Raw genomic sequence first — 21,406 nt, forward strand, 5'->3', positions numbered from 1 at the left:
TTATTTAACTTTTCTGAGTCATCATGGAGAAAGCTTACAGAGTTGGGGCCATTGACTGTGTTGTAACAGGAGGGAACTAAACAAAAGGTTGCACGTTCTATGTTGTTACTGTCATGTTTAGATGTTATCAAGTTGGAGGTGGGCAATCTCTTCCCATGTGATTAACTATCTCTCAAAACCCTCCAGAAGGCCAGCTATGGGTCGGTTCCAACTTGACGGCATGCAAACACACCACAGAGAGAAAGAGGAGGAATAAGTACTGTCCTTACAACTCCCGTACCATCCTCACAATTATGGCTTGTTTGATCCCACTGAGACAACCACTTCATTCCTGTCCGTGCCCTTTTCACTGACTGACTCTCTACCTTACCAAACATGATAGCCTACTCTAAGATTAGTACTTCTTGATAACATGCCCAAAGTACTTGAGGAAAGTTTCTACATGTTCTCTGGACAAGTGTTGCTTTTGCTAGGGACCATTAAGCCTTGTATGACATGTAGCGACTCTGTGAACAATGGGTCTGAACCCCATCTTATCCTGTGGCTTCCTCATCATCTCTGACATACTTGCACCCCTTACTGTGGTCCTTGTATCAATCCATGTCATTGACAGTCTTCCTCTCTTTTGCTGACCCTCCACCTTTCCAAACATGATGTCCCTTTCCAAGGAATAGCATCTCCTCACAACATAACTAAAGTATATGAGATGAAGCTTCGGGATTCCTGTCTCTAAGGAGCACTTTGGCAGCATTTTCTCCCAGATTTACGTTTGTTCTTTAGTCGGTCCATGGGATAGTCAGTAATCTTCCCCAACACCACAACTAAAAGGCATTGATTCTTCTTCTCTTACCCTTGTTCAATGTCCAGCTCTCAGATACCTAGCAGGTGATTGGAAAGAATATGACTTAAGTCAGACACACTTTAGTTTTTAAACTGACCTCATTGTTCTTCAGGACTTGGAAGGTCCTTGACAGCAGACTTCCCAAAGCTATATGTCTCTTGGACTGCTGGTACCGAAGATGTTGATTGTGGATCCAAGTAGGATGAAATCATTGACAATTTCAATCTTGTCTCCATCTATCATGATGTCGCCTATTGGATTAATGGTGATGGTCTTTGTTTTGTTGATGTTGAAATATTAACTATATTAAAGGCTATATAGACTCCTTGATCTTCTTCAGCAAGTGTCTCAAGTTCTTCTCATTTTCAACAAGTAAGCTTGTGCCATCTGCATAACACAAGTTTTTGATGGGACTTCCTCTGATCCTGATGCCACATTCCTTTTTTTTAAAACAAATAAAATTTTAATTGTGATTTTAATGAACCTTTACAGAGAAGTTGGATTTTCATTCATTCAATCTTGCACATTTTACCACCTTGCCCTCCTTTCCCTCCCAGTTCACTTTTTTAAAGTATTTTTCACTGTTGTGTAATTACCTACCTCCCCCAACCTGTCCTTTCAGCAATTATATATCTCTTATTCTGAGCTGTTTTCATGTATATAATGCTTAATCATATATTCCTTTTATACAGTTCTTTCTTTCACCCATTCTAATGCAACGGTCCTTATTTATCCACTTTTATTCTAGTGGAATCCTTATTCACTGCTGATGGGAGTGTAGAATGGTGCAACCAACTTTCTAAAAAAGTTGGAAATAGAAATATCATTTGATTCAGCAATTCCACTACTGGGAAAATACCCTAAAGGAATCATAACCACCATCCAAATGAATATAGGAACACCCATGTTTATTGCTGCATTATTTACAATAGCAAAGATATGAAAGCAACCCAAGTGTCCATCAACAAATGAAAGGATAGAAAAAAGGATGAATAAATATATATATTCATACAGTGGAATACTATGCAGCACTGAAAAAGAATTAACTTGTAAAGCATTACACAACATGGGAGACCCTGGTGCATATCATGTGGAGTAAAATATCTCAGCCAAAAAAGGACAAATACTGCATAGCATCACTGTTATAAAACATTCCTTTTAATAAAGTCTGTTGTAGTTGTTAGCTTCTCAAATTATTTGCTCATCTTAGAGATTGGATAGATATGGAGAAAAGATACAGCTCTTACACACACATTTCTTGATTTTAAACTATGCAGTGCTTCCTTGCTCTGCTCCAACAACAGCTTCTTGGTACTAAACTCTGGAAAAAGGACATGCTTTATTTTACTTCTTTCTCCTTTTTATAATGAATTTATGCTGAGGAGTTGCTAAAAAATGTTAGAAAACCCCTTGTGAACGGGCTTGTACCTGAATGAGCAGGACAAAGAAATAACAATGCCAAGATAATTTAACTGCTATTTGGGGCAGCACAGATATTTGGAAGACATTTACAAGAGTGTAAATCCAGTGAGATTCGCCAAGCCTATACAGGTTATATATAGGTATTGAGAGACAGCATGAAGAGGTACAATTTGAGTTTGAATTTTGAATGCCTCAGATACTTTTACGTGGGCACGAAGTGACTTTTAGATAGAGAAGACCCTGTAGGAAGAATTGCAAGCAATCCAATGAGAAATAATGTGTTCCTGGAGCACAAGAATACAGAGGGAAGCACTGGGAAAGAAAAGCTTTAAAAATAGATTTGTCTGGGGGAAAGATGTATACAACACAGAAAAAGAAAATGTTTGGATTTTTTCTCTTTTATATTTTTCCTTTCTTCTTTTAAAATTAGTTTTAATGAAAGTTTACAGAGATTTTGGATTTCAATTTATTCATTGTTGCACTTTTCTCCCTGCCCATCCTCCCCTCCCCCCAGTTTGCTCTTCTCTTCGAAAAGTAAAAGAACAATTCTTTCATTTTTATACAATCCCTTCCCCTAAATCCACTCCACTATGCAGCCTTCCTTGTGGACTCCTGTCGTGACAATAATACCTACTCATATACCCCTTTTAAACAGTTCTCTCCCTCAACTATTTCAACACAGTGTACATAATGTATCCCATCTTTCTTAGTTCCCCCCAACCCTGATGTCAGTCCCGTTTTACAACAGTGGCACTGTGCAGTATTTGTCCTTTTGTGACTGAGATACTTCACTCAGTATAATGTCCTCCAGGGTCACCCATTTTGTATACTCTTTCATGACGGGATATGTAATAGGAAGGTATTGAAGGCTTTCATGAAAACAGTTGTTTAATAAAGTTTGTCAGAATCTATTTCCCTCCTATGTAAAAAATTGTGTTACCTGTGAGGTATGTTTCCATATTTTATGTACTTGGGTTTGTTATTTGGGTTTCTTTTTAGGTTGTATTGCTAATGTTAAAAGCAGTCTGCTAAGTGTGATATTGACTGAAGATAAGTCAGACCAAACTTAAGTACATTTGTATCTATATCTGGGAATGTATTTGTATATATGTGTACACAAGCATACGTATAAACAAGGCAAACATTAATAAACATTCAATTTTTTAGCAAGTATTTCTGTGCCTAAACATTAAAAAAATACTTTTTTGTTGTTTTATTTGTTCTTTAAAAGAGAGACAAACCCTACCAGACTTCAGGATTCCCCAAATGTTTTGAACTACTTTTTCAAATGGTTTGGTTTTGGCACATCCAATCAGCAATTTTAGCCAAGTCCTTCTCTCCTTAATTTTAAACCCACATCTATTCCAAGGAAAACTTAATTCATATGTTTTTTATTTGTTTACACTTAACTCATCAAAAAAAGTTTAAGAACATTTGCAGCCCTAAAAATCTTTGGAGTGTCTATTATTATAATCCTGGAAGTAGTAATTAAATCTTGGAAACTCCATATTGGAATATGTTCAGAAATTGGGATTCCTAATCATACATGTATCCGTGCCACTAATGCAGAACTAGAATCTTGCTTTCATGTTTTATTCTTAGTCTTAGAAGCACCGCTCATACATCTGCTTTCTAGAAGTGTTAGGTTCCCATTGTTGTTGTTGTTATGTGCCGTCGAGTCGCTTGCTACTCATAGCAACCCTATGTACAACAGCCCTAAACTCCGCTCTGTCCTGTGCCAATCGCACTGTCTCCGACACTCCCATCCCGATTATCCCAATCACTGAATCAATCCACCTCATAGAGGGCCTTCCCCTCCGGCGCTGTCCCTCCACCCTCCCAAGCATGATATCCTTCTCCAGGGACTGGTCTCTCTCCTCACAACATGTCCAAATTATGTTAGATGGAGCCTCAGAATCCTTGCCTCCAAGGAGCCACCCGGTTTTACCTTTTCCAGGATGAATCTGTTTGTTTTCCTAGCAGTCCATGGTATTCTCAATACTCTTCTCCAGCACCACAGCTCAAAGGCATCAATTCTCCTCCTATCCTCCTTGGTCATTGTCCAACTCTCTGATGCATAACAAGTGATTGCGAAGACCATGGCCTGTATCGAAAGCACCTTAGTCTCCAGAGAGACACCATTGCTCTTCAGCACTTTGGAGAGGTCCCTAATAGCAGACTTTCCCATGGCAATGCGCCTTTTAATTTCCTGGCTGCTGGTGCCAAGACTGTTGACTGTGAAGCCAAGCAAACTAAAGCTGTGTACAATCTCAATCTCTTCACCATCCATCCTGGTGCTGCCAATTGGTCCAGTGGTGAGAATCTTTGTCTTTTTGACATTGAGCCTCAATCCATATTGTAGGCTGCAGTCCTTGACACTCTGCAGCAGGCGCTTCAGGTCCTTTTCAGTTTCAGCAAGCAGGATTGTGTCATCCGCATAACGCAGATTGTTGATAAATCGTCCACCAATCTTGACCCCACATTTCTCCTCATAGAGCCCAGCCTCCTGGATAATCTGTTCTGCATATAGGTTGAAAAGGTATGGAGATAGGAAGCATCCCTGGCATATGCCCTTCCCAATTTTGAACCATGCAGTGTTCCCTTGCTCTGTTCTGACGACTGCCTCCCAGTCCAAGTATAAGTTTCACATTAGGACGATCAAGTGTTCCGGGATTCCCATTCTTCTCAGAGTCAGCCATAGTTTGCTATGATCTACACAGTCAAATTAGACTCTCTAAATGCTTCTTGTTTCTTCCTATGACCAAATAAAGAGTAATTTTAGGTAGTTAGTTGTGCTTAGAGATGTGGTGGCCTAATGGTAAGAAGTTGCATTGCCAATCCAATGACACTCGGTTCAAATCCACAAGCTGCTCCTTTGGAGACAGATGGACAATCTCCTCCGGGGTGATTTACAGTAGCCTCTGAAAACCAGCTGGATAGTCAGCTTTGGGTTGCTTCCAGCTCTATGGTACAACAAGAGTAGTGCTTGACCTTATAATGTTTAACTCATTAACTCATGACCACCTTACCCAGTGGTACAATCATGGAGCAGAAATTACCATCAAATGGTCTACATGCCCATTTATTTTCACCAAGGAAATTTATATGAAAGAAAGAGAACTCCAACCAAATCAACATAATGAGATTTCTGAGTTCCGGTTGGTTATCCTCACAGGACAGTTCCTTCTCTGTTGTTAACACTGAAAGATATTAATGACTTTTATATTTGCTTCATTTTTTTTTTTGTTAAGCAATAGAGTAAATACTGGAGTCTGAATTTTACTTTGGAGTTAAAGTCAAATTTCTTACAATTTTCACAAGTGTCTAAGGAGGTAATTGTTGTTGTTATTGTTGTTAGGTGTCATCAAGTTGAGTACGACTCATTGTGACCCTATGAACAAAGGATCTGAACCCTGTTCTATCCTGCACCATCCTCATACTTCCTGACTACATTAATGACTCGATGGCACCTAACAGCAGCAACAACGGCTCTCAGTCTGGTTCATATTATTTGACTTGTCGTGTTATAGATAGTAAGACAGAAGAACTATGCAAATATTTTACAGAATTCTAGAAGATATTCCCTGTGTAAATTTAGAGTAGTTTAAAGAAAGTCTTTAATAAATAAAGATGAGAGAACTTGTTCTCAATCAAAAGGTCAGTGGGTGGGTCAGCAGTTTGAACCCAACAGTGGCTCCAAGGAAAAAATACGAGGGAGTTTGTTGTTGTTACTGTTGTTGTGTACCGTTGAGTCAGAACCAACACACAGCACCCTCTTGCCGGTTTGCAGAGGCAGTTACTCTCCCAGGAGGTGATTGTCCACACTTCTCCTGTGGAGCAGCTGGCGGATTTGAACTGCATGCTCTTGGGATTGCAGCACAGTTTCTTATTACTAGGCCAACTGATCTATTCTATCTTGAAGGATTGCTATGAGTCAGGATTGACTCGACAGCAGTGCTTTTTTAATTTAAATTATAAGAGCTTTTTAAATGCAGGAAGTATATTGTGAGGCAACATACTGATCATTGATGAAAAGTTAAAAACTATTGGAATTTGTGATTTTTAAAATTGTCCCTAGTGTTAGGGACCTTAGGAGACTTGACTTAGTAGAGTTTACTTTGACATTCCTTTAGTAAATACCGTGTTTCTATGTAGCAAAAAATGTGTGAAGATCTTGCTTGTTCATTGCTCCCCCTTGTTTGGGACCTGCTCTGATACACAAAGGCGAATCAAGCAGCAGAAGCACTTGTTCTCTGAAAACCCTGTTCTATTCCTGCTGCTGTTGTTTGCCGAGTTGAGACCAACTCATAGCTGACCCTCCAGTAAATCTATGGAAGGAGATTACCCATCCTTCTCACAGGGAGCATCTTGTGGATTTGAACTGTTTGCCTTTGGGATGACAGCATGGCTTCTTACCACTAAGCCACCAGAGCTCCCTAGATAAAGCAAATTGATCTGTCATATGTAAGCTACTGCCATTAAATTCTATCCTAGAAGTTGAACGGAAAGAAACAGGCTGAAGGTTGCTAAAACTAGGACTCATTGATTACTCAGAGGGGAGATTCTCAAATGTATTCTGTTGAAGGTCTTCATAGTCCTCTGAATTCTGCCCTTATCAACTATATTTGTTTTCACTGCTGAACAGTAAATCACCATGCTATCCTAGTGGCTTAAAACAACACCGATTTATCATCTTCTAGTTTTTATACATCAGGAGTGCAGGCCTGGATTACTTAGGCTGTCTTATCAGAATCACATACAACTCAGATCCAAGTGGTGACTGGTACTGCAGTCTCAGCTGAGCCCCAAGGTCCACTTTCAAGATCATTCATGCAGTTTGAACATTTCTTAAGGTTATAGGATTGTAGTTCTAACTCTAACAGCAGCAGCAATATCAAATTGATGACAAAGGACTTCCTTGATTACAAAGAAAAAAAATTAAGCTATCTCTAGGAACCATCTGGAGGAGACCTGCTCCCTTGCACTATCCCATGATAATCACCACCGGTGTAAACAGGTTCAGCTTGCCCTGCTTAGTGCTAAGTCACTGCTGACTTCTAGCCCAAGACTTCATCAACAGGAAAGAGAACCTGGTGAGGAGCTGACTTTGTTGGAAGACTCTTCAAGAACAAGTTCTCTTCTCCACCTCTCTGCAGGAGGAGAAGGGAGAAAGCTGGCAGGAGAATGCCAGGCAGCTCGGTGGGTGGGCAGGAAAGAGGCCTGGAGCAAGGAGCTCCCGTGGCGTTAGAAGAACATCTTTTGCTGAATTGAGAACAGCCTGTGTGGGTGCTTATTCTGCCTCCTTGGCACAATTTGTCCCTCCTGAGATGGATGCCAAACTTGAAGCTTGTTGTTATTATAGGAAATTGAGGGTCAGCTTTTATTGCTTTGGTAGTTTCCAAGAAAGAAATCCTTTTTTGGCAGCTGAAGAGCAGAGCTTTAAACCAGTGTCTGTCTTGCCTAGGAATAGTTACAAGGCATCATGTCCTCTTGGTTTATAACTTCATGTATATATTCTCTTACTTCCTATCTGTTCCTTTAATTCTACTTCCTCCACAATACAACTAAACAAACCATTAAAGCTGTTTCTCCTTTCTCTCTCCTTCCTTTCTCTCCCTTCCTCTCTCTTACACACACACACACACACACACACACACACACAGAGAGAGAGAGAGAGAGATTGAGATTATATAGGAAAATATCTGATTAATGCATACATACATACACAGGAGAGATGTATCAAATTTGCCACTAATATTTATCACAAAGGGAGCTCGGGTGGCCTAGTGGTAAGAAGGTACACTGCAGTCCCCAAAGCATACTTTCCCAAACTCCCAGCAACTCCATTAAAGAATGGACAATCTCCTCCTGTGAAATTTACTGCCTCTGAAAACTGGCTGGAAGGTTTATTCCAATTCTACAGTACACAACAATCCTAACCAATTGTGATACAAGGTGCATTGCTCTTTCTTGAAATGCGGAGGATTCCTCTAAGACCCAAAGGAAGTGCTTCTCTGTCCAGCACGGGATTTCTCCCAGAGCAGCACCTCGATCCAGAAAGCTTAGAGGCAGGGTGGTGTTCCTTTGACTCACTCTGGATCCAAGCTAACTCTCCTTCTCAGGCTGACTTGTCAAAACGAAAGCTGAGACAAGCCTCCTCCACAGATTTCCCTAGTGTCTGGACTCTTCTCCAAGCCTGGTTTGCTCATGGTTCACAAGCAGAAAGAATCCTTTTTCTCTCCCTTTAAATTGGGCATAACAGCAGAGCAGATGGGGCTGGGGAGTTAAGTAACAGCAGAACACAGAGTACAACTTGTTTTCAAAAACAAATGGCTCTTCTCGGAAGGTGCAGTCTAATAGAATGGACGGAAATCAAAGTCAAATTCAGGGAAATTGTTTCTTAAGCAGCCAGCAAGTCAGCCATTCCCATAGAGCTAGATTGCAAAGAGCTCAAAGCCCGGTTGTCCTAGTTCCCTCACAAGAGCAAGCAAGTTATAAATAAAAGCAAAATGTTCTGGTTTGTTGTTACCACGTCACTGTTTTCATGCCTCCCTTACAGAATCCTCTTGGACTAGTAGCAATGAAACTGGGGAGTTTTCATTTACTTTTTTCTTGATAGGAACAAACTAGCAGTAAGAATCCAAGGATTTCTGTGATTTGCTTAAAGCCATAGAAATAACGCCATATCTAAGACCTGTCCTGTTGCTTGTCTGTGCTGTTATGCATGAATGCTCTGTTTAGGTATGGCACTGTGGATCTGGAGACCCTCTGATAAAGCCATCAGAATCCCTGCTTTTCTAGAGTTAACAATTTAACAGATGGAGAAAAGCAATAAACAGACAATGATAATAAAACATAATTAAGGGGAACTACTAAAAACACACGAAAGCAAATATGGCAACGTGCTCTGGTATAGGAGTGAGGAGGGGAACAAGTTAGGCAGAGAAATAGGTTTCTTCAAATAGGCTTAAACAGATCAGAAAAATTCATGGAAATTTTTATGGCACAAGGTAAGGGTTTGGGGAATTGTTGTGTGCTATCAAATTTATTCTACTCAGAACCTTATAGGAGACAGCAGCCCCAGGTGGAAAAGTATTCGATGCAGAGCACAGCAGATAAGTGAAGTCTAGGAATTAAGTTAGATAAAGACAGCTTAGAAGACTAAGTTCAAGGTGGCTAGAACTAAACACAGGAAGAGATGAGTGGGCCTGGATATGAAACATTCCGAGAGATCCTTTAGTCAAGGAATTTGTATTCTATCTCATAAATTCCAAGAATGAACTCAAGGTTCTAATTAGAACAGGTATAAGGGGGCCTGGAAGAGATAAAAACTAGAGGCTACAGAACCAATTGGAATTTGTTGAACATGTCCAGTAAGCATTTGAAAGAACTGAAAGGACTACAGTGATATTAAAAATCAAATCAAATCAAATCGTATTTGTGAGCATTTGGATTAAAAGGCATGGGGTCAATATGAATCTTAGTTATTGCTATGGTTGTATAGACAATGTGTGGTTGTCTCGGCATCCTTCTACCTGTCCTGTTTCTGTAGGATATCATGGGTTCTGTCCCTGATCACCCATAATTCCTGGCTCAGATGACCTGCTGGCAAAGCAACAGTCCTCATAACAGAGAAGCACTGTGAAATCCAGTGAGGTTATGATCCCAGTCCACCTGAAAATGTATAGTAATAGAACTTAGAGACATAAGGCACAGCCACAATTTACATCCCCTTAGAACAGATGTTTGTTATATGCAGGAGGAAGTGCTGGTGGGTTAGTGGTAAGGAGTTGTGCTTCCAACCCAAGGGCATGTGGTTCCAACCCACCAGCAGCTCCTCAGGAGAAGATGGGCAGTCTCCTCCTGTGTGATTTACTGCCTCTGACAACCTGCTGGAAGGTAAGTTATGGGTCAGGCCTGACTTGACAGTTGTTGTTTGATGCCGTCGAGTCATAGACGACTCATAGCGACCCTATGGACGAACAGCCTGAGCACTGTTCGTACAGAGTTTCCGGAGACAAGCCATTTCGGAAGTGGATGCCGCTCCTGCTTCCAGGACTTGACAGTACTCAACAATAAAAACATAAACAAGTAGAAAAAATTGAAAAACAAAATATACCAATAGATTTTATCTCAGTGTAAAGGTCCATCTTCTTGATGGTGCAACTACCAAGTCCTAGAAACTGAACAGTCATTCTGATTCCTTGACCTTGACTAATAATAAATACCAGACTTAAGGGGGATTCTGAAGTGCATGTGGTCCCATTCTTTTAAGTAAACAAAAAGACCCAACCCTAGAAATATAAAGTCAATTTTTCAGCATTGAGTGGAGGTTCAATGAGAGAACTCTGATGAAATTTCAGTTTTCTGACTGCTAACCACTAATGTTTTTCAACTAACATCATCAGATATGAATTACTCATCATGTATGAGATGTTACATGCAATAGTTTTAGCACATTTTTTTATGAAAGACAAGATGGTTCTTTTAAATAACAAACTGACAGTTGGAGACCTATGTAATAAATTGACGTAATACAGCCTCAGACTACCCCAAGCTCCGTCGAACTGACAAAACTCCAAGTTCCATCCTTTCCCCCCTGAATTATCTGCTTCTCATTGGCTTCAGAAAACTTCAGACAATAAAATTCTGTAATTAAAAAGGTTCCAGATGAGAATCCCCTCACAGCACAGGTGCCGCCATTTGATAACAGGGGAACCATTAACTCTTCCGTATCACTCTCTGTTCATGGAAACCCAACCCACCTCTCAGCTGTTGCTAGTAACATTGGTGATTGTGACAAATGTAAAATACTGACTCTCTCTCCATAGACTAACGCAATTGTCCAGCCTAATGTCCAGAGAGTGAAATGAGGACACAGCACACATCAGAAATTGCCTTTTTTTTATTACTATTATAAGAACACGTAGTAATTTATTTTCATCATTCAAGTTTATAGCTGCAATTTTGATCTTTCTTGGAGAAAGACTTTTTCTTAAGAATAAAGGCTCTTTAGCTATGTTCCTTTTGTGAGTTCACACTGTCCACCCATTCCAGTTTCCAGTTTAAGAGTGGATTAGGTATTACTATCAATGCTTGAGTAATGTTGTTTGGCAGGCCAGACACACAAGCCTCTGTCAGGGTGACAGTCATTTTTGGCACTGCCTAATTCTATGACGTCTTAGGGCTTCCTCTTAATGACTATTACATTAGGAAAAAATTTACGGCTCCTGATCAACAGCTGTTCTTCTAAATAAAACAATGTAGTTTATTCTTTCCCTTTTTGCATACCAGAGTCCCATGCTGTGTGAGTCCAAGACCTGCACTTGGCATTCTACGGAAACTACTTAATCCTTAAAAACACATGGGAAATGCAGTAATTTGTTCGCTTGTTCATTTGTGTGAATGTATTCATCTGTTTCCCCTCACTCGCCCATCCCACTCATGTTTGCATTCATTCTCGCACTCATTTGTGTGTTCTTTGCTTATTCTTTTGTAATTCATCCCACAAATATTTATTAAGTACTTACTTGGCCTAATTAGAGCCAGTGGATGGTACAAATTGTTAAATACTCATTCGCTAACAAAAAGGTGATGGTGACTGCGGTGGTTCTTGTTGGGTACCGTCAAGTCGGAAATGACCCATAGCTGACTGACCCTCCAGTGGGTTTTCAGAGGCAGTTAATCACATGGGAGGAGGTTGCCCATCCTCCTCCTGCAGAGTCGTTGGTGAATTTGAACCATGTGTCTTCAGGATCACATCCCAGCTTAGTACCACTAGGCTACCAGAGCTCACTACCAGAAATTGAAACCTCTAACAGGAAGATTCAAGGTTTTAAATTACACAGAAACACCTCGTAAGAAAAGCCTGATGATCTCTTTCTGAAAAATCCACCACTGAATTATCGTATGGAGCATAATTCTATTAATGACACACATTGGGTCACCAAGAGTTGGAATCTGCTTGATATTCTAACTGGTGTCAAAGTATAGACAGTCATACTGCTCACCAGAAGAGTAGACCACTCTAGTTCAAAGCCACCAACCTTGGGGGGGGGGGAGCAATTTCCTCTGTGTGATTTATAGCCTCAAAACACCAGTCTTTATATAAGCAGCGTTCTTCACCACCGTGAGAACATGGAAACAGCCCACATATCCAATCACAACTGAATGGACTGAGAAATTGTGAAACGTTAACATAATGAAATAATATGCAGAACTCAAGAGCAATGATTTCTAAAAATACGATGTAACTTGAGAGAGTCTGGAGAGCGTTATGCTGCGTGAACAAACTCTAATAAGGACAAATACTGTATAAAGACCATTATGTAAAAAGTAGAATGCTAACTAGTAAAACAGATATAGGGATCCGAAGGGGGGAGGGGTGAGAGGAGAAGGGTGAGAAAGGGTAGAGGCAAAATCACAGTGTTGCACAATTTAGTGGATGGTGGGAGGGGGTAAAGGAAATGGGAGAGATCCGGTGGGGAGCTGGAAAGACAGGGTAATGGTGGGCATAGTTCAATGCTTGTATGAAACATAATGTGAATGAAGAATGGTGTGAAACATGTATATAAACTTTGTAAGCAAACCAACAAAATAATTTTTAAAAAAATCAAATGGACATTTAGCTATGGACTAGTTCTCAAATACAATGACTTTTAAGTGATATATACAATTCAATCCATGACAAACATTTTCTACAAAAATTAAAAATGGAAATACCATATGATCCAATAATTCTAGTCTTAAGTATACACTGAAAAGACTTCAAAGCAGAGATTCAAATAAAGACTTCTACTCGAATGTTCATTACAGCAGTATTCATAATAACTAAAAAAATGGAAACAACCAAATACCCATTACTAGATGAACAGATAAACAACTACGGTACATGCAGACAAATAGAACACTACTTTCTTAATGGTATTTTTGTTGTTGGGGTTTTTGGGTTGGTTTTCATATAATAATTTGTATGTTGCTGTTGTTAAGTGACGTTAAGTCATAGACGACTCATAGCGATCCTATGAACGAAGACCTGAACACTTGTATAACTTTCATCATTTCTCCACGTTCATACACTATGTTTTATATACTCTTTAATCTTTGATATTGTTTCATAAAATCATTCATATATGTTTTGTTTTATAGAATTGGTTATTGTTGTTCTATGTATATTATTACCCCATTTTTACACGTTCCCATTCAGTCTTTCCTACTGCCTCTCCTCCTGCCCCCTTTTTTCCACCACACTCCACTATCCTAATGTTTTTCACCCTAGCCCTTTTTCTGCCGGTCCCCCCTTTAAGACATTTATACACATCTTACTCTATTATTCTTCTATATATTTTTAGCTTAAAAATCATTTTATTGTGGCAAACAGATTAATAACAAAGCATCAGCTATTTCAATATACTTTATTGTTGTTATGTGCCATCCAGTCACCTATGACTCATAGCTACCCTACGCACAGTAGCTCTTTTTGTAAAAAACAAATTATATTGGTTTGAGTACAAAGTTCATATATATTATGTTTCACACTATTCTTCATTCACATTATGTTTTGTATGACCTTTGAACTATGCCCACCATTACCCTGTGTTTCCAGATCCCCACTGGCTACGTATTTTTTTTTTACAATGATCTTATGTAATATTTGTTTTTATAAGACAGAGTTATTTCACTTGGTATAATGCTCTCTAGACTTTCTCATTTTATATAGTATTTTACAAAATCATCCCTTAGTGCTGCATAATATTCCATTATGTGAATGTACAATAATTCTATTAAGTTAACTGCTGCTCAAAATGATCCTATGAACAACAGATCTGACCCCTGCTCTTTCCTGAGTCATGCTTGCCACCTCCAACTCACTTAAGCCCATTGTTACAGTCACTGTGTCAATACATCTAGGTGAAAATCTTCCTCTTTTGCACTCCCTCCATCTTTCCAAGCATGATGTCCCTCCCAAAGGAGTAGCTTCTCCTAGTAACATGCCCAAAATATGTGAAGCAAAGCTTTGTCATCTTTGTCTCTAAGGAATACTCTGGCTGTACCTTCCTCAAGATATATTTGTCTGTTTGTTCTTTTGGCTGTCCATGGGATGTTCAGTTCTTTTCCCCAACACCACAACCCAAAAGCATTAATTCTTCTTCTGTTATTCTTACCCATTGTCCAATCTCAGATGAATAGCAAGTAATTGAAAAGACTTTGGTATAAATCAGGTGCACCATAGTCCTCAAACTGACATCATTGCTCCTCAATAATTTAGAAAAGTCTCTAACTGCAGACATTCCCAGTGCAATACAACTCCTGATCTCATGACTGCTGGTCAAGGGTATTGATTGTGGATCCAAGCAAGATAAAGTCATTGACAGTTTCTAACTTTTCTCCATCTATTATAATGTTGTCTATCAGTCCAGTGCTAAAATTTTTTCCTTTCTTGACATAAAGATGCAATCTGTACTGAAGACTGTATTCTCTTCTGCAATTATAAGACTAAATTAATAAAATTACTATATCCCTTAATGTATTATTATCTCCTATCTTTGCTACTATAAACTTAGCTTAAGCTGGCATTATCTCTTTGACAAATTAAAAATCTCAAGATGTAAATTGCAGGGTGAGGAAACTGACCATCTTTCTCTTCCAGAGCTTCTGGTGAAAGATCAAGGGAGATCACTCACTGTGAACTACACCACCAGAGTTCCCATCTCTTCTGCAGGTTAATGCAAATGTCTCCTAATTATGATTTTATTTTTTTCTGCTGACTTCCACCACTCAACCATCTTTCATACTGTGAACTTTCTGAAGGGAAAGGGTGATAATTTTATTCTACTCTTCAAAATTTTTCAGTGACCCCTCTTGCAATCTAGGACAATATCCAGGTACTTGACCAAGAACTCGAAGTTGTTAGGATCCTGAGCCATATCTTCATATTAATCATCTTCATATTACAGAGCAGAATCAGTCCACCAACCAGCTGTACTGAAGAGAGACTGAATAGTGTCTCTATCCCACTTTGTATGTGTGATTCCCTCTGATAAAAACCCTTCTTCTTATTAGACTCAACAACTCTACCCATTCTTCAAAACAGAGTACAATCACCTCCCACCCCTCTGTTCCTTCAGTAACCCTCCCTAACTGATGTTTTGCCAAAAGCATTTTCTAAGTATTTCTCTACCATGGCTCTCACCCCAATGAGTCACAACTATTATCTTTATAAATCTGATTTCCATCCTAATCTATAAACTCGTTGAGGCTAAAGAACATGTTGTAATGTTCTTTGCAGTGTTCTTTGCTTGTAAATGAATAAAACAGATTCAAATTACTTTTATAAAGTTAATTTATTCAAATGAAAAATCAGATATGGAAATGGCTTAAGGAATTCCTGGCTACAGACTTTCCTACACTGCAACCAAAATCAGAGTTCAAATATTTTCCTCATCAATTCTTAGTTTTTCTTTTATCATATGTATCTTTCATATAGATCTTTTCTAATAGGCCATGAATTCCAGTAACTTCCAGGCTCACATCCAGGATTCTCAGTAAAATTCTAATTTCTTATCATCAACTCTAATTTGATCATATTTTCAACCTGTAAGTCCAGAAGAAAAAAGTATATTAATTGGCTAAATTTAAATTACATGGTCCAATTCTCAGGCAAATATAAACCCTTCCACAAAGACATGAGATAGGAGTTAATTAACAAGAACGCTTGCAGTAAAAATTTTACTATGGTTACTGAAAGGAGAAATTTGGAATGGATATCACACATGTTCAACATGTGTGTGTGTGTGTGTGTGTGTGTGTGTGTGTGTGTGTGTGTGTTCATATAAAGAAACTAGAAAGCAAAGTGGAGATCAATACACCACTATTGTTTTTTTCCCTCCAGAAGAGTATAATATATATGTTCTGCTGTCTTTCTCTGCTCATGGTTTGGCATGAAATGAATGGATCTATATCTATTAATGAAATATGTAATTTTCTTTCATACTGAAATACAACAACTGGATTCTTTATTCCAGTGCAATTTATTATACTATTTGGTTCTCCTCATGAGTCACTGGGACTTGAGGTTATTAAATTAAATTAAAAAGCTAATAATTTAATGTTAACCCTTTTGGAAGATTTTCTACTTCTTTCCACTCTTCCACCCCACATATACCACATTTCTTACTTCCAAGCTTCATTTTTTAAAAAAATCTTTATAAGTCAAATTTTTATTATATACTAGTTTACTCACAAAGTTCATATTCCTTGTTTTTCACACCAGATCTTTTCCTTTTTCCTTCTTCCTCTTAACTAGTATCTGTTCAAAGGTTTGAAAGTTATACACACAGCTTCTCTCTCTCTCTCTCTCTCTCTCTCTCTCTCTCTTTAATCATCACGACACTTTTAAATAGGCAATCAAATCCATCCATCCATCAGGCCATCGTCCATCTATTCATTATGACCTATTTTTAGGATAAATAACTATTGTAAAAATAAAGTCAGTTACCACTGAAGTGCTTCTGACTCATGGAACCTCACGTGTGTTAGAGCAAACTGTGTTTCCCAGTTATGTTCTTGGTTTTCATTTAGGCTGTGTTGTTGAGAATGGCTCCAGCACAATGTCCCTCAAGCCCACAGTTTCTGCCTGTCCAGTTCAGCTTCCTGTTGTGCAGCGATTCTCACCCTCTTTTCAGAACATCTCTTCAACCATTAACCTAAGCTCACTGTCCCCTTGGTTTATGTCTAAACTCTGGCGTTCCTGTTGTCAGTCTGATCTCCTATAAATTGTTCTTACAAGAGAAAAATTCTCACAGCAACATTCTTTACTAGCTCAGCTAAACTGTGTGTGTTGGTTTGAGGTGCCCCGAGGTGGGTCCAGCTCACAGGAAATCTGCGCACGACTGAAGAAAGCACTGTCCACTCCTGCTCTATCCTCGCAATCGTTCCCAGAGTGGAGCCCCTCCCCCCTTCTTACCCCCAGCCACTTTGGTTTTCCATTTCCTCGAGGGTCTTTCTCTCCTGGTGGCCAGGAAAACGATATCCTTCCCTTCCAGCATGGTGATGTACTTGTGTGACCCTAGTTAATGTCTCAAACCATTTCCTCGAGGGTCTTTCTCTCTTTTTATAAGCCTCTCCTCTACTTTGCCAGCTTTGATATCTTTCTAAAGGAAAGGTCAAAAAAGAATTCAGAAAACAGCAAATGAGGACTTAAATGGATGAGTCAGTTACCTGCTTTGCGATATAACCACAAAATGCAAAAGAAAAGAAAAAAAGTGTTAATTAGAACAGCTTGATTGTGGTAATAAGTGAGTGCTTGTACTTCGTATGTGTTGCAACTGAGTGGTTTGTGTCCCTGCCATTGTGTGCTGGTGATTCTGACTCATAGCATCCCAGGTGACAGAGTAGATGTGTCCCAGGATTCACTGCCTGCAATGTGTTAAGAAGTAGATTGCTAAGTCTTTCTCCTGAGGGACTGTTGGGTGAGCTTGAATCACCCCGCTTTCAGTCATTGCACACTTACTGGTTTGTACCCCCCAGGGACTCTCTAAAATGTCCCTGTGACTATTATGTTACCTTTATTCTCATTTATGAAGCTTATTTAATTTTTACTCTTTGAGTTCTTTGTTTGATTTTTAACATTGTGTCTTCCAGTAGAGTTATTTGTACATAGTGAATATGTTAAACTGGATAACCTTATCCTTGTTTTCATGCATTCCATGTCATAGGGCTGGCCTTGAACCAGGGGACATTAACCTGTGTGTGAATCCCACATAATGACTTAGAAGCCATTCATTTTTCAGGGTGTATAATATTAGTACATTAATTAACTCACTCATTCATTGAATATTTATTAAGTTCCTGTTATATGCCAGGTAAAATTTATAATGGTTATCAGAAATTTTTAATCAGTGTCGTTCAAATGAAAGAGCTTTCAGTACAAAAGGATGCACGTTCAGGGTTAGCAGGACGCACAGCAGGGGCTGAACAATAGAATGAGAAATAGAAAATACTGATAATATGTTGTTGCTGTTGTTGGTTGTCACTGTGTTCACTCTGGCTCATGACAATCTTAGAACAGAACATGCCTGTGACACCTTCTTACTTGAAGATGACTTTGAGCCCATTGTTGTATTTGTTGAATAAAGCCTTTCCGTCTAGACAGCTCACCCCTCCCCCCAGGGCTGTTTCAGTATCTCATTGTGATCCACAAGATTTAATTGTCTAATATTTGGAAATAGATCACCAGGCCTTTCCTCCTAGTGTGTTAGTCTGCAAGATCTACTAAAGCCTTTCTGCGATAGATGATCCTGCTGGTGTTTGAAATACTAATAGCATAGCTTACAACATCACAGTAACACTCAAGTAACTGTTGTTTGTTGGTAAGTGCCATTGAGTCATAGACAACTCATAGCGACCCCTGTGAATGAAAGACCTGAGCACTTTTCATAGAGTTTCCAGAGACAAGCCATTTTGGAAGTGGATGCCACTCCTGCTTCCAAGCTTGTTTTAATCAGGAAGCTCCACTAAACACTGTCTACCATGGATAACCATTATCAGATTTGACACATCAGTGTCATAGTGTTCAGCTTCACAGCAACCATGAGTTACCTCCAAAAAGCAATGCATAGACCAGTGCTATACCACTTAGAAGAATGTTTGACCAAAAACAATTTAAACCAGGCCTCCAGAAACTACAGTACAAAAACCTGACAAACTGGTGTTGGTTGAGAATATAGCCCCCTTTTCATGGGTTTTACTTATTGTCAGTGACTGGGGTAATGGGGGTGGGTGTGTTAGAGACTATAAGGTCGGCACTTGATAGACCAGAATTCAGAGCTGTTGTACATAGGGTCATTTTGTGTCTCAAGCAACTTGATGGCACATAAAAACACCACCACCACAATAACAATCATCTACTACTTTTCAAATAATGAGAAACATTGCATTGAAAATAAATGTTGGTTTTACATCTGGCAATATCATCTCAGACAAGGGTCCCATATAAAAAATTTACAGAATCCTACAGGGCCTCCATAAGAAAAAGACTGATAACTCGATTACAAAATGGACAAAAGACATGGAAAGAATTTTCACAGAGATATTTGAGTGGCCAACAGACACATGAAGAAATGTTCAAAATCACTGGCAATAAGAGAGATGAAATCAAAACCACAAAGAGATACCATCTCAGTCCAGTAGAAGAGGCAAAGTTTAACAGGACAGTACCATTTTCTATAATGCATATATTTTAAGAGAAAAAAAAGATGTTCTTTAAAAAACCTGCATGAAGTCTCCATTGCTTGCAGAATAAAGTTAGCTGTTCACACCAAAAAAAAAATATATATATATGTTGGAGAGGATGTGTTCAGATAGGAACTCTTACACATTGTTGGTGGGTACATTGTAAAACGGTACAACCACTCTGGAAGGGAGTTTGGCACTTCCTCAAAAAGCAGAACATAGAAATTCCAAATGACTCAGCTCTTGTTCTGCTTGGAATATACGCAGGAGAATGAGAACTGAGACCCAAATGGAGATTTGTACACCCATATTCATAGCTGCGTTGTATCACCATCGCAAGAACATGGAAGCAGCCCAATGTACAACCACAAATGAACGGATTGAGAAATTATGGTCCATTCACATGCTAGGATACTGTGCAGCACGCGGGAGCAATGATTTTGTAAATTACCTGACTGGGGAGGGACTAGAGAGCATTCCTCTAAGTGAACTAACTCAGTCTGTGTAAGACCATTACTTGTAGAATAAGTAGGAGGATCCAAGGTGGGGGGAAGGTGGAAGCATAGAGGTAAGGATGGCTGGGGGTGTGTGTGAAGGAAATGGGAAGGATCTGGTGTATCCGAGCTTTGTAAATAAACAAATATAAAATTTTAAAACAAAATTTTTAAAGTTCAAAAAGAAAGTATATATTCTTTTTAAGTTGCAATACTGAAGGATTTTACTGATATTTGTTTAAAATTTTTTTAACATAGTGTTAACATAGTGTTTTCTTGTACATTTTATTTTATATGTTCATTCATTTACATTGTGTCTCATACACCCATTCACATACATTTTATTTTATATGATTGATTACCCTTGACTGATGCCTCGTATTACCTCATATTTTCTAGTCCCTACTCAATCTTTCCTATTCCTTCACCCCAACATCTGCATATGGAACTCTATTTCCTAATGTTTTCACCTTTCCCCCTTTCCCTCTTCCTCTTCTGAGCATTTACACACATCTTAGTAGTTATCCTTCTATATTTACAACAATAACCTCATATAGTATTTATCTTTTTTTTCTCTTGTGGCTATATTTTTTATTAAATTTTATTAATTTTAATGAACATTTACAGAGATTTGGGGTTTCCATTCACTCATTGTTGCACTATTTTCTCTACTACCCCCCTCAATTCGTTCCTCTTTTTTTCCCCCCCCTCAATTCGTTCCTCTTTTTTTCCCCCCCCTCAATTCGTTCCTCTTTTTTTCCCCCTTGAAAGTCTGTTTTAATTGTCATTGCCACAATGCTTGTCAAAGCCAGTTCTGATTAATCTCCTTTGTCAGTGTGTCCTTTGCCATTCCCTATCACTCCTCCCTGAGAGAGACTTCACCCTGATTCATAAGGAAAAGGGGACAGCGTATTCTCTTAGCTACTTCCTGCTGAAAAGGTACGCTGTAAGTTTCAGGGTGAAGATCCTCTCTCACTACTCTAATTCCAAAATCAATCTCCACAATAGTCTACGTGTTTCCTATTGCCAAAGAAAGTATATTTGATGGTTTTTATTGTAAACCTAGTCTGACATTTATACTACAGATTCAGTATTGCTTCCCCCTTCCCTCCCTAATATCTTCGCCTCTTGGCTTTAAAGAACTTACATTTACAGATAAAATGTTATCCTTTTTATTTCTGATTCTCACTTTATTCTGAAACAAGAAGCTCTCATATGTTCATTTTCACTGAAGAAATGTTACTTCTTCAACTGAAAATGTAACATGCTTCTGTGGAAAGAGCCATGGCTGAGAAAGACCCAAGTTCAAAGCTTACCCCTGTCACTTCCTAGATTTAACTTGAAGGAGTTACCAACTTCTCTTGACCTAATTTCCTTGGGAGTAAATATGGAGACAAAAATCTTTTCATGCTTAAGG

This window comes from Elephantulus edwardii, unplaced genomic scaffold, assembly GCF_000299155.1.
Source record: "Elephantulus edwardii isolate Elephantulus edwardi_28Jun2011 unplaced genomic scaffold, EleEdw1.0 scaffold00003, whole genome shotgun sequence".
Taxonomy (NCBI): Eukaryota; Metazoa; Chordata; class Mammalia; order Macroscelidea; family Macroscelididae; genus Elephantulus; species Elephantulus edwardii.